Consider the following 13,695-nt stretch of genomic DNA (forward strand, 5'->3'; position numbering starts at 1 on the left):
AATGAGAATGATCGTTACGGAAGGAAGGAAGGTATTGTATTATAGAGACTTTAAACTTTTGCAGTTCATTCGTCTCTAGCCTTGAGAAAGGCCCTTTGAAAACTCTACTCTATTCTACTCCAGCGCTACCACCTCCGCCCTCTTGCCTTGAGAAAGGCACTCGAACCCTCGCCGTCCAGCCCGTCCAGCAACGATGTTGTCCAGTCGGTGTCCACACAAAGAATGATCGTTACGGCAGCGGAGCGGGGATTTTTAAGCTGACTGGCTGGCTCGAGAATTACGCATGTGTGAGACTGCGACCAATGTTTCGTTAATTTTTTTCTTTTTCCTTCCCAATCGTGCTTCATTCTATTTCGCTGCTGCTCTGGTTGCCCGTTTTGGTCGGTACGATTTGAGGAGCACAAAATGGACCAATCAAAAATGGGCACATAGGGCATTTTGACAATGCTTGATATTTCACAATTATTCAATTATTTATCTCATGAAAAATGAAATGTTATTCGTTATGATAGATGCGTAGATATATTTCCTATCAATTGATGCAAAAACCTTTGCGATCTATTGAGAAATGCTCGAGTTATAAGCGTTCCAAATCTTGCATTTTTTCCTACTTGTTCAGTGTCTAGATTTCCATTTCACCCCCTATATCTTCCGGTTAGACGTAGTCCTACGTCAAAAGGAAGTTCTTCCAGTTTTCATGAATTTAAACCGTTTAGAGATAAGCGAATAGTAATGTATAGCAAATCTTAGAGAACTTCCGATTTGATTGACATGCAAATCATGAGAATTCGTTCACAGTGAAAATAGTTATTAACGTAAACATTATTTCAAAAAAACGTGACCTGTTTTCTGATTTGGCATCCTTCCTGAAAGACGTAGTTCTACGTCAATAAAAGTTAGTCTTTTCTTGGACGTTTCTATTGATTCTCTCCCAAGTATGCATGATAAACTTCGCTCTACAATTTGTTCTTTAACACCCAACTCCTATCTATTTAAATTTCGCTGCAATATCACTTTAAACACAATCTAATTAGCCTTCAATTAGAATCATCAAAACTCACAATTTTAAATCCAATATTCCTCTACAGCATACTCGATCACTACGCGAAGATATTGTTATTATTCATATGCATCAACAACGTTTTATGTGGTTAATTGAAGAATTTTAATTTGGTTCATAGGAGCAATCAAGTTTATTATTTATTAGTTTTTTTTACTACACTGGAGTCGCTTTTTACGCGGGGGATACGTGCCGCGTAAATTACGAAATCCGAGTTACTTCTTACGTGGTTGATACGTGCCACGTAAAGAAACCGCGTAAATTCCAAAATCTGCGTAAAAAGCGACTTCAGTGTACTAAAATGTTGCGGATGTCGAAGAGTGAGTATTTACTCGCGAGTATACTCGTGATGCGATGATTCTCATCACTGATCACTGGTTGAAATAAACGGAACATGAGTTAATCGTGCTTCGTAACTAGAATTGCAATTGCAAGAATCATTAAAAAATCCATTTTTCAGCACATGGCATACATTGCCCCAAACTGATGATGAATCAATGTATAAAGATGCGAAGAATATTTCTTCTATTTACTCATATTTTACCTACATTGTTTCTGTATCCTTCTATTTCATCTTCTATATTTGTTATTAATATACAAGAATGTAATCCCTTAATTCGTCTGTTTTGTATATCTACGTTTACACTGAATCATGGCTGAAACATGTGCCAGCTCATATACCAAAGCAAGTTTCACAAAAGTTTTTTTTTTGCGAATCAGATTCCACTTGCCGATCACCTGACAAAACTCTGCCGAGTACAATACAATTCCTTTTCTGTCACCCCAAAGGTAATGCACACCGAAGCCGAAGCTCTGTGAATCGATGGGTTGAGGCAGCGAAGAATGGAAAGCAACGAAAGAGAAAAAAAACATCCGAGGGTGCACACATATTGATTGACAATATCGAGAATACATTCATTTTTTTTCGCTTCCTCTGCGACCATATTCGCTCTCTCTCCCCTTTGATCGCGCATTATACGCGGGATGTGTGTGTATCGATACAGTTGCATTGCGTTTTTTAAACATTGTTTGCGCTTGCTTTCGTTAATGTGTGCCTCCTTCTTCTCCGATGTCGGCGGTTCTCGCGGCTGGATGATTCTCATTTAAGTTAGTATCTCCCTAAAACGCAAACGAGCTCTCATCAATCCCTGGGGCACGGGTCCATCATTAGTGGCAGGCAGAGCAGTAAGCCGCGGGAAGTGCTAGCGAGCTGGTTGAGCTGGGAGTTAACTGTGCTTATCCCCCCAATACACGGGTTCACTGAGTTTCGCACTGCTATTACACTGTTAATTGGCGGAATTACCGCGTGTGTGTGAGTGTGTATGTGCGTGCCTGCGGAACGTAATTATCCGCCCGAAAGGTAATTGAAGGTTGGGTAATTTCAACGAAAACAATTACACGCGCGTGACAGAGAAGCCAGCATCGAATCTCTGTCGCGCGCGGTGGGGCCTTCAGCAAAGGGTAGTAACCGTTGCGGTGAAGTTGAGGTGAAGTGAGAGAGAGAGCAAAAGATACACATTTATAATATGCAATATGCACACATACCCGGCTTGGGAGAGTAGGTGGAAGGATGATGATGGTGAATGGGTGAATGAAGCCGGGACGAAGACGATGATTATCGTGGGTCCCCGAGCGAGTTCTTCAGCGGGATCGGTTGGAATGGGAAGTGAGTGGTGAAGTAAATCTGCAAAAGAAGAGCTGACGCGAATAAGCAGCAGGAACGCAAGCAAGAACCAAAGAGGAATAATGTTTTAAATTGGGAGCCATTTTAGTGTTTATAGAAAGCACAGTTCACAGTTGTTATTTTTCTCCGCGCTATCTCGCTTCCTCGTCAGTGTGTGTAGTTTCTGTGTGACCACAACATGCCAAGAACAGGGATCAGTATGCATTATAAACTCTTGTGAGTGCGCGGAATATGAACTGTTACAAGGTGTTGAAGACTTGTGCCAGAAAGGAAGAACAAAAAAAATGCAGATGACCACAATTGCTGCAGACTTACCTTGGACGCTGCGAAGAACGGTATGTGTGTAACGGGGGGGAGTTAAACAAGATTGCCAAGGTTGGTTGGCAAAGCACCCAGTATCCAATGAATTATCGAACGGTGGAAGCGGTCCGAGTTGTAGAATATTGTGTAAATCAAGGTGTGAAAAGTGACGATTTTTTTCCGTGAGTAACTGATCCGAGAGTATCGAGTAGTTAAAATCAAACAAAAATTAACGAACCACAATGTTTGAACAGTGATATGCGAAGCGGATAGTGTTTTTCCAAATGGGAGAACACATTAATAATGGATTTGATTATTCTCCGTGAATTGAGTATCGGGTTAAATAGAGGTTGATTAGCAAGGCGTGCCGTCATCGATGGGCAAATCGGATGGTATATCGTGTTCTCTTATCTTCACGTGCGGGATTTGGAGCAGAATCAACGGAAATAAATCAATTTATAATTTATATAATTTATAATTTATGCATTCTATTATTTTACCGTATTTTACATTGAATAGATGAGTGATTAATAGAACTTTATAGAACCATTTTTACTTTAGAAAATTATTATTATCATTACGAAACTAAATATTATTAATTTATATTGTACTCAGAATGTGATGTTGAAAATTTCGGTCATTAGATTTGCCTAGAGAGGGGATCTGTTGCGTTCGATTTCAAAAATTCTTGGCAATTTTTTTTCTATAATGTAGATATAAATGACCTGCCTTCACCTTTTTCATCAGAAATCTGCTCCCTAATCATGCTCCAGATCTCGGAATATCAGGTTTTGTAGCTGAAACAATACGAAACAACTTTGCTGAAGATCGTATAACAATACGAGTCGAACTTGTGGAGATATTCGCATATAATCAATTGTGGGAGAAAGGTGTAATATGCCCCCCCCCCCCTCATGAAAATAAGTAAATATAGCTCAAATATTCAGCTTAGGGGCTGTCCGCATACCACGTGGACAACTTTAGGGGGGTAGGGGGTATCAAAATGTCCACGCTTGTCCACGGAGAGGGGGAGGGGGTATAGACTATATCCACTTGGACACGAAGAATAAATATTTTTTCAAATATAATCACCGATACATTCTAAATTAAATGAAAACTGTTCCGTATTCAAGAATTTTAAAACTCCTCCCAACCTGAGTATTCCGTAGTTATCAATAAACTGATTAAGTTGCCTGAGAGTACTTCATATATTTTCACTAAATCATTGGACTTTTTCACTGAAATCCATATTCTAAAAAACAGGAAGTGGGTTATATCTATGGTATAACCGCAAGGGTGACGTAGGACTATCGTTGATTTAGAGATAATTTGTTCGAAGTTGAATCTAAATCCATCCTGAATGAATGAATAAATAAATATTTAGGTGACTTCAAAAACGAGAGTGTTACTTTGAAGACTCAAGGTTTTATGCATCCAATATTGGATACAAAAAACCTTGTTCTGAAGAATAATCTTCCGAAGCTTTCCTGTTAACTGCACTTGATTGACAAATCACAAAACCAAATGTATGTGGTCGCAGTATTATATGGATAGAAAACATTAAAATAAACTCGCTTGAATGTAATTTTCAATTCCAAGGGGAACTGGCAGATTATTTTTCAGCAACGATCATTTCTTTCCAGGTTTCCTCTCGATAACCAGCAAACGAAAAGAGTTGCGCGCGTGTATGTGTGTGTGTGTGGCGGCTGCTTCTATGTCTTCCCGAGGAACCGTATTTCGATGCTGATACTCTCTTGGTCACCTTCTCTTCTCCTTCTGATCGATCGGCTTTTCTGCGCTCCCTCACAGTTAAAACAAACTGATTGCATTTCAGGTCAGGTCAAGCCAGGTAATGAATACCTTGATCCCTCGCCGTTCAGCTCGTTCAGTAACGATGTTGTCTTGTCGATGTCCTCAGGCGTCGTGCACAAATTACGTAACGCAAAAATCCGGATTTTGAACCTCCCCCCCCTTTCGTAACGCAATTTCCTATCTCTAATAAACAGAAAGTAACGCAACATCTAACCCCTCCCCCCTTATCGCGTTACGTAATTTGTGCACGACGCCTCACGAAAAATGAATCGGTTTCACCACCACAATATCATTTCAGTATGCTTTTCGTGCGTGATTGAATCGAGAGAAGGTGTGGTTTACGATGGCAATTTGGAAGGCAAACTAGAGGAGAATGAACTCTCTGAGTATGAAAATTTCGGCGACTGAGCAATAATCGATTGAAAATTATATAATTTTGGCGATACGAAACATTTTCCGTTTTTCATGTTATGCATCCAATATTGGATACGAAAATATCCTACTGATGGGAAAGAATAATCTTCAGAAACTTTCCAGCTAATTACACTTGATTGAAAAATTACGAAATCAAATGTATTTGGTCGCTGTGTTCGCCATATAATTACAAAACATTAAAATAAACTCTTTCGCATGGATGTATTCTACAATTCCCAGGGAACTGGCAGATTATTTTTCAGCAACGATTAGATCTTTCCGGAATTTTCTCGATGCTATATGGCATCCAAACGAAAATTCTCATTTCAGTTCGGCCTGCAACAAACTTTTCTGAACTCTAATCCATCAGATTTGGAGCCCTGAAAAGGGCCGTTGATTATATGCTAAGCTAATATAGCACCCTCTCCTTGGATTCGACGGGCCAGCTGAATGTCCTTGGGCATGATGTGACGCGTTTTGCATGGATAGCACACAAATTGGTATCTTCGAATAAGCCTCCTGCAGCGTCATAACCGCGGAACTTTGGAAGCGCAAGTCGGTTTTGAAGTCCTGAGCAATTCCACGAACCAAAAGCTGCAAAGGTAGCTTGCGGATCAGCAATTCGGCCGACTTCCGATAGCGATGAATTTCACGCAAAGTTCCCGGTCGATAGCGATGTGGCTTCTTCACCTATCCTGCGGCTGGTGCGCTTCGTGTGCCTTACCACTGAAAGACTAACCTGCTATCTGCTTGGTCCCAAACAAACGAGTCGTCACGGTGCGAGAGTAGAGTAAGAAATGAACGAAAGCAAAGGAAGCGTCATTTTATAACCTGTTTTCGAAGCTATCATTAAGCTATTGAAACAATTTTCCGACTCAATAAATAGCAATCATATAACTCTTGGACATTTTATCTTTTGTATGAAATGATTATCACTGTTCCGTTGATCCGAAGCAGAATGAATCACGCTTAAAGAAGAAATGGATTTTTTCTTGGAATTTACTCAGCAAAAATAATGCCCTTTCCCAACACTTAAAAACGACAAACGGTAAACAGTTTCATCAAAGTGATTTCTTCGATATGGGGATATATTCACTACATCATGTCATGTATTTCATATTCTTCATTAAGAAATCCATATCCATGGCACCTATCGGTAACGAATTATTATCGAAACCACGATTTTCGCTAAATGCTCCTTTCAGTTCGGCCTGTAAAAAACTTTTCTGTACTCTAATCCATCAAATTTGGAGCCCTGAAAAGGGCTGTTGATTATATGCTAAGCTAATATAGCACGCTCTCCTCGGATACGATGGGCCAGCTGGATGTCCTTGGGCATGATGTGACGCGTTTTGCATGGATAGCACACAAATTGGTATCTTCGAATAAGCCTCCTGCAGCGTCATAACCGCGGAACTTTGGAAGCGCAAGTCGGTTTTGAAGTCCTGAGCAATTCCACGAACCATATGCTGCAAAGGTAGCTTGCGGATCAGCAATACGGTCGACTTCCGATAGCGACGAATTTCATGCGAAGTTCCCGGTCGATAGCGATGTGGCTTCTTCACGTTTCCTGCGGCTGGTGTGCTTATCCGAGCTGCTTTCGTGGTGCCTTACCACCATGTGGTATGAATCACATTATTTGAATGATAGAATGAAGAAGTTTTCTGCCAATTTCCTTCAACCTCCAAACGTATCTTTCTCCCGTTTGTCGTTTTCGCGTTCGCTAATCCTTTCTCACAACACCCATTTCTCGTTTGAGAAATTGTTGAGTAAACATTGTTTGCCAGTGCGCGTAGAGCGGGAATTCCTAAAGATTCATTGCACCTCTAATAAATTGCCGAAAGACGTGGTCTTACGTTGATCGCACTTGATTGAAAAAATCCAAAACGAAATGTATTTGGTTGCAGCATTATATGACTAGAAAGCAAATAATCGCTCGAAAATGACTTGATTTTCGCGATGTGAAACATTTTCCGTTTTTCATGTTATGCATCCAATATTGGATACGAAAATTTCCACTGATGGGGAAAAAAAATATTCAGCAGCTTTCCTGTTAATTGCGATTGATTGAAAAATAACAAAACCAAATGTATTTGGTTGCAGTGTTATATGGATAGAAAACATTAAAATAAACTCTTTCGCATGAATGTATTTTTCAATTTCCAGGGGAACTGGCAGATTATTTTTCAGCAACGATGATAGCAACGAGAATTCCGCGCGTGTATGTGTGTGTGTGTGTGTGGCGGCTGCTCCGATGTTTCAAGCGGAACCGTGGCATCACTCTCCTCCTGATGGATTCCCTTTTGGCCTTAGGTGCACAAACAGGCTCTTGGTGACACCGTTCATCAGCGTTTTCATGATAAACGAAATTAGCATCACAACAACAGCGACAACATGCTCCAATCGCTGTTCAATTATAACTGAGTGGGTTTACGAGCGGCGCTCGCTTATATACCGATTGGTGATTTCAATAGCCTGTTTTGAAAGCAATTTTAAGACTATTGAAACAAGTTTTTGGATCAAAAAGTAACAAGTATATGACGCGTAGACATTTTATCTTTCGAATCAAGTGTGTATCATACCATTTCGTTCAGTTGTTTAAGAGCTATTAACGCTCAAAATCTCGGTCTCCAGCGTAACGCTTTCGTTCACGAAACTTTGGTTTTACACCCCGGTATAGAAATGAAAGACGTAGTCCTACGTCAAAAAAAACTCACGTAAACTCCAATGTAACATTTTCGTCAACTCAAGAAGTCCCGAACATTATTCCGCGAATGTCTTAAAAGCTATCGTTCATTATCGCTACTTTCACCATTAGCAGTCAAGAATAACTCTGAAAAACCAATCGTTACTGTTGTTCCGTGATTTGAGGTTAAAGTTGAAGCCTCGGAACGAAAAATGTTACATTGGACGTTTTAACTGCTCGCGTTTGCACATTGCTCTTATTACGTTGCACGACAAAAATTTGAAACTAACTACTAAACGACAATCAAAATATCAGCATTTTGTTCTAAAAACAGATTATCATTATGCATTAACTCGATTTGTTTACATTTGTTGCTTAGGACCTTTTCAAAAGTTACGCGAGAATTCCACAATGGTTAAGTTTTCATGATATTACGAATATGTTTTATTCATCAAATATAATTTTCTATAGATTTTTTCTAACTCGAGAACAGTTAGTGTTAGAATAAAAATGTCTGTATAGTTTTGCATGCAGAATTACGTGTAAAATCAATTTTTTGTATGAATTTTCTCGAAAAGTTACAATTTTTCAATGTATTGGAATCTCATCAATTCCTAGGATTTAATATTTACATTTACGTAAGATAATCCATGCACCACTAGTCGTCATAATTTCCTATAATCCTTTTATCTCTCCACGCTAATAACCTTTTGTTTACATCAAGTACCATTATCTATTATCCATAAAAACTGCGTATTAATTCGTGATCAAATTCACTAGACATTAAAATTCGTACAAAAGAAGTGTAAATTATTGCATGTGGTTGGATAAAGTATTCCGTATGATTCCTTGCTGTGGTGGCTGAGAGCAGACATACGACCGCAAAGGGTTAATGAATTGCAGAATGATCGATAAGGATTTAAAAAATAATAAAATATTTTAATACGCTTTCAATATCCTTTGAAAATTCTCCGAACTATGGCGGAATAGGTATCGTATTGTGCTACCGACTAAAGGTGAATCGGAGATCCAGAGCGAAGATGAATCGGTTTTTGATGTGGTCAATCATATTCCGGAGTGGGCAAAGATCTGCACTCAACAAAAAAAAGGACCAGAATGCGGCATCGAAAATTTTGAAAGGGTTTTGGAACGCTGTAATTCTGTCATAAAACGACATATTTGTCAAAGCAATAACTGGGTCTTGTATAGAACATTTCAAAACTGCCCGTCGATTTGCTATGCGATCGTTATGTCATTAAATATGCATAATCCAAAAAGAAAGGATAATTTCTCATCCGATTTCCAGATGGAATAAGTACACTTCTGAAATGAAGCTGAGAACTCAAATCAACATTATTGTATATATGTATTATATGTGATATCAACACATTTCATTGCAAGTGTTGAAAAAATCCTAAACTCAAATTGCATTTGAAAATAATTTTAAACCCACTTATTTTTATTCGATTGGCGTTTGCAATCACAATTAATAAAGCTCAAGATCAATCTTTGAAGTTGTGTAGTTTATATTCAGGGTACAACTAGCAAAATTTGAAATCAAATAAACTTAAATAGAATTCAGGCGCAATTCAGTTATGTTCTTAATTATTAAAAAAAAAAGTCGGGTGGGTAATGTTGGGGACATAACCGGAGTGACGTAGGACTATACAAAGGGGACAGTTTTTGTTAAATATATATTTTAAATATATTTATTTTCTTCTCCTACGTGAATACCTACCTATCCACCTGAAAAATAGATTAGATTACTGTTTACTCTTTATGAACATGTTGGTGGTTCTGAAAAGAACCTTTGGTGTTGTGTTTTTGTTATCACTCGATATTCCCATCTTGTTCGGTTAAACCTTCCTGTTTAGCTATTGCGTTTTCCACTCGCCACAGCTTTCACAGTTCTGGATTTGCTACCAAAGCAGATTGTATAAAGAACAAACTTTTTTCTTCTGCTACCTGATGCCGTTTTGCGATTGCGTTTGCCACTCGCCACTCGCTGCAACTGCCTGTTGTCTTGATGTCCACCGAACCGGATGTGTTCTGTTCCGAATGCGGGTTTTCTTATCGTCGCGAGCAGCTTTGCCAGCTAACTCGATCACTTCGGCGGCCGAAACTATATAACGCCGGCTAGGTGGACTGGTGCACTGGTACTAACGCGCTCGGCCTAGCTACCCTTGCGGAGAACTCCAGACCAACACGGTTCGAGCGGGATTTTGCCTTTTCCTTCACTTTTCCTCCTTTGCCATGTCCAGACATGGCTGCTTGTGTTGGTTTGTTGATGTGTTATGATGCGAAACGATGTGGTGTACGGTTTGGATGAGAATGATCGTTACGGAAGGAAGGAAGGAAGGTATTGTATTATAGAGACTTTAAACTTTTGCAGTTCATTCGTCTCTAGCCTTGAGAAAGACCCTTTGAAAACTCTACTCTATTCTACTCCAGCGCTACCACCTCCGCCCTCTTGCCTTGAGAAAGGCACTCGATCCCTCGTCGTCCAGCTCGTCCAGCAACGATGTTGTCCAGTCGGTGTCCACACAAAGAATGATCGTTACGGCAGCGGAGCGGGGATTTTTAAGCTGACTGGCTGGCTCGAGAATTACGCATGTGTGAGACTGCGACCAATGTTTCGTTCATTTTTTTCTTTTTCCTCTCCAATCGTGCTTCATTCTATTTCGCTGCTGCTCTGGTTGCTCGTTTTGGTCGGTACGATTTGAGGAGCACAAAATGGACCAATCAAAAATGGGCACATAGTGCATTTGGACAATGCTTGATATTTCACAATTATTCAATTATTTATCTCAAGAAAAATGAAATGTTATTCGTTATGATAGATGCGTAGATATATTTCTTATCAATTGATGCAAAAACCTTTGCGATCTATTGAGAAATGCTCGAGTTATAAGCGTTCCAAATCTTGCATTTTTTCCTACTTGTTCAGTGCCTAGATTTCCATTTCACCCCCTATATCTTCCGGTTAGACGTAGTCCTACGTCAAAATGAGTGGGTTATATCTATGATATAACCGCAAGGTTCACGTGGAACTACCTTAGCTTAGCAATCATTCGTTTGTATTGATTAAATTCTTGATTGAATAAAACAGTTTCCAAATTCAATTGAGTTCAATATATTTGCTCTGTGAGTGAAAAAAATGAACAAATGCCGTGTAAAGTCAATTCATTTATTGTGATTGATTGTTCTTCGTTACAAGTAAATTTAATGACGGACCTTTTACGTTTGGTATGATGATTAGAACAAAATATATGTACGGAAGAATTATCAAACGTTTGATGAACCAGCCTAAGGCTGAAAATCTTTCCAATAAAGACAAAAAAAATTATCAAACGATTATTTTATTTTACATTTCCCTCTGATGTTTACATCCCAAAAGTGTACATACTTCTCGAATCTCGAATTTGCTTGAAACTGGGAAGTTCATTCGCTTCTAGTGGCTGCACGATTTTCCCAGGTTCCTAAGTTTAGAAGATCATGTTAGGACAGACATATTCCACTCTGCACAAAGGCAAGCGAGGACAAAAGTACTCGCAGTTTGCATTTATTTGCAGAGCCGATTTCCCCAGAAACCTCGGTTTTGAAGTCTGTGTTAGGGAAACACATTTTAATTGGAACAAAAATACCCCCGATTTGTTTGAATTCGTAATGCCGATTTCCCCACGCTTCATGGATTTGAAGTCTGTGTTAGGGAAACACATTCCAGTCGGAACAAAAATACCCCCGACTTGCATGAATTTGAAATACCGATTTCTCCAGGCACCTTGGTTTAGAAATTTCTATTAGGGAACACATTTCGGTGGGAACAAAAGCTCCCCCTACTTTCGTGTGTTCTTTTTCTTCTTTTTGGCTTTAAGAGGGTTTAAACTTTTCAGTTCACTCGCCTCTAGGCTCTTTCGTGTGCTTTCAATGCCGATTTCGCTGCTTGGTTTTAAAGTCTGTGTTAGGGAACATTTTTCGATGAGAACAAAAGCCCCCCTACTTTCATGTATTTGCAATGCCGATTTCCCCAAGGCTGCTTGGTTTTGATGGCTGTGTTAGGGAAACCGTAAATCGGGCCAATCAAAACGATGCAGTTAGGGCGTTTAGATAACGCCTAATATTTTACAGTTATTCAATTGTTTATCTAATGAAAAACAACATTTTGTTAGTTGCGATAGATGCGTAGAAATATTCCCTATCAAGTGATGCAAACATCTCTCCTATCCAGTACGAAATGTTCGAGCTATAAGCATTCGAAATCTTTCATTTTTTCCTGCATGTTCTGTGTTTAGGTTTTCATTTTACCCTCCATATATTCCGGTTAGACGTAGTCCCACGTCAAAAGGAAAAATGTCCACGTGGACAAAGGGGGGTAGGGGTATGAAAATGTCCACGCTTGTCCACGGAGGGGGAGAAAGGGAGTCTACAATTGTGCTTTTTTGTCCACTTGGTATGTGGACAGCCCCTTAGAACTATGGTAAAATATTGTCTACTCATAGTGATAGGCTTAAAAAAGCCCACCTTGGATGTTTAAAAACTTCAATTCCCGGACTATTTTATCAAAAACTACTATTATATAAAATGGTTTGTTGACTAATACTCTTTCATGTAATTAACACGTTGAGTGCTACGGTTTTATAGCAACTCTATGGAATCTTTTAAACGTTTTAGGGCCATCGTTTCTTAGAGGGAATGCTTATAAGCTTATATGCTTATATTAGTTACCTTTATTATCATATGTTATACTGTCAGTCTCCAATGACGAACGCAGCCTGAGCGATAGCTCGGTGTAAGTCACCGGTGACTGACGTGGCAGTCAACGTGTTAACTTTTGCCATTTTTGTTAGATTTACTCCCTTGTATGACTTCTCTAATGTGTGCAAATGTGCGCTGAAAAAAAATTAAAGCTTACCCCCAAAAAATAACATTAAAATTCCCTCGTTTCTTCATGTTATGACAGACACAGTTGTTAGCAATCGATATTGAAGCGAACAAAGTGTTGTTTACATTCTATTATAAACAGCATTAGATAACGATTTTCTCAGTTTTGTTCGAATAAAAAACAATGTTGTTAAGTAAAATAGCAAATTTCATGAGTCTTTATTATAAAAACATCATTTTGCGTTACATTTCCATCAAATCATAAAACATAAATGAAACATTTTATTTCAATGGCACGCGAAATAAAAATAGAAAACAAGTATGAAAGCTCGAGCTCGAGAAATAACAAATCAAACAATAAAAACAAAAAAGTTAAAAGCATCAATATTTCGTGTGGGCTCCTGAAGCTTCAACGACCTGTTAAAGACGTTTGGGTAGTGACCATTCAAGGGGTTTTATTTTGCGTGAACGGAAAAAGGTTTTGGCCTTCTCAGCAGTATGCTTCGAGCTGTTTCGTAGACCAGTTCCAGTTTTTCGAAGCGATTCCGATTTTTTTTTCAAAAGTCTTTGGGTTTGTTAACATGTGTCTGGGCAAATTCCAATTTTATTACGTATTTGCTCTTGAGCTCATGCTTAGCTAGTCAGCGGGTACGTTTCTGGCCGATACTGCCAACGAGAGGCTTTCCTAAATGACTGATACTTTTGAAGATTTTTTGTCTTCCCGGATGATACGTTGATTCGTCCGGCTATCGGTCCCCCGACGACGGCCTCTTCCGGATCTGTCAATAAGCGAACCGTAAGCTTTGTGTTTGTGCACAATTTCATGGACTGCTTCCCGTCTTATTCCTTCTTCCGCTG

At 39.2% G+C, this 13,695-nt stretch overlaps 1 protein-coding gene across 6 annotated transcripts in view; it reads left to right on the forward strand.

Moving 5' to 3' along the window:
• The window catches only part of LOC129764641 (uncharacterized), an 83,631-nt gene that overhangs the window by 9,576 nt on the left and 60,360 nt on the right, over positions 1 to 13,695 (forward strand). Inside the window, exon 1 of one of the 6 annotated variants that reach the window (XM_055763914.1) lies at positions 2,237 to 2,420. The exons of 3 other annotated variants lie outside the window; for them this stretch is intronic. The gene's annotated coding sequence lies outside the window, so the exon portion shown is untranslated. Of the gene's footprint in view, positions 1 to 2,236; positions 2,421 to 2,622; positions 3,080 to 3,106; positions 3,227 to 13,695 lie in introns of those variants that run through there. 2 more of the 6 variants (XM_055763913.1, XM_055763915.1) reach the window with 2 other exon arrangements.

Source organism: Toxorhynchites rutilus, chromosome 2 (genome assembly GCF_029784135.1).
Source record: "Toxorhynchites rutilus septentrionalis strain SRP chromosome 2, ASM2978413v1, whole genome shotgun sequence".
Classification (NCBI taxonomy): Eukaryota; Metazoa; Arthropoda; class Insecta; order Diptera; family Culicidae; genus Toxorhynchites; species Toxorhynchites rutilus.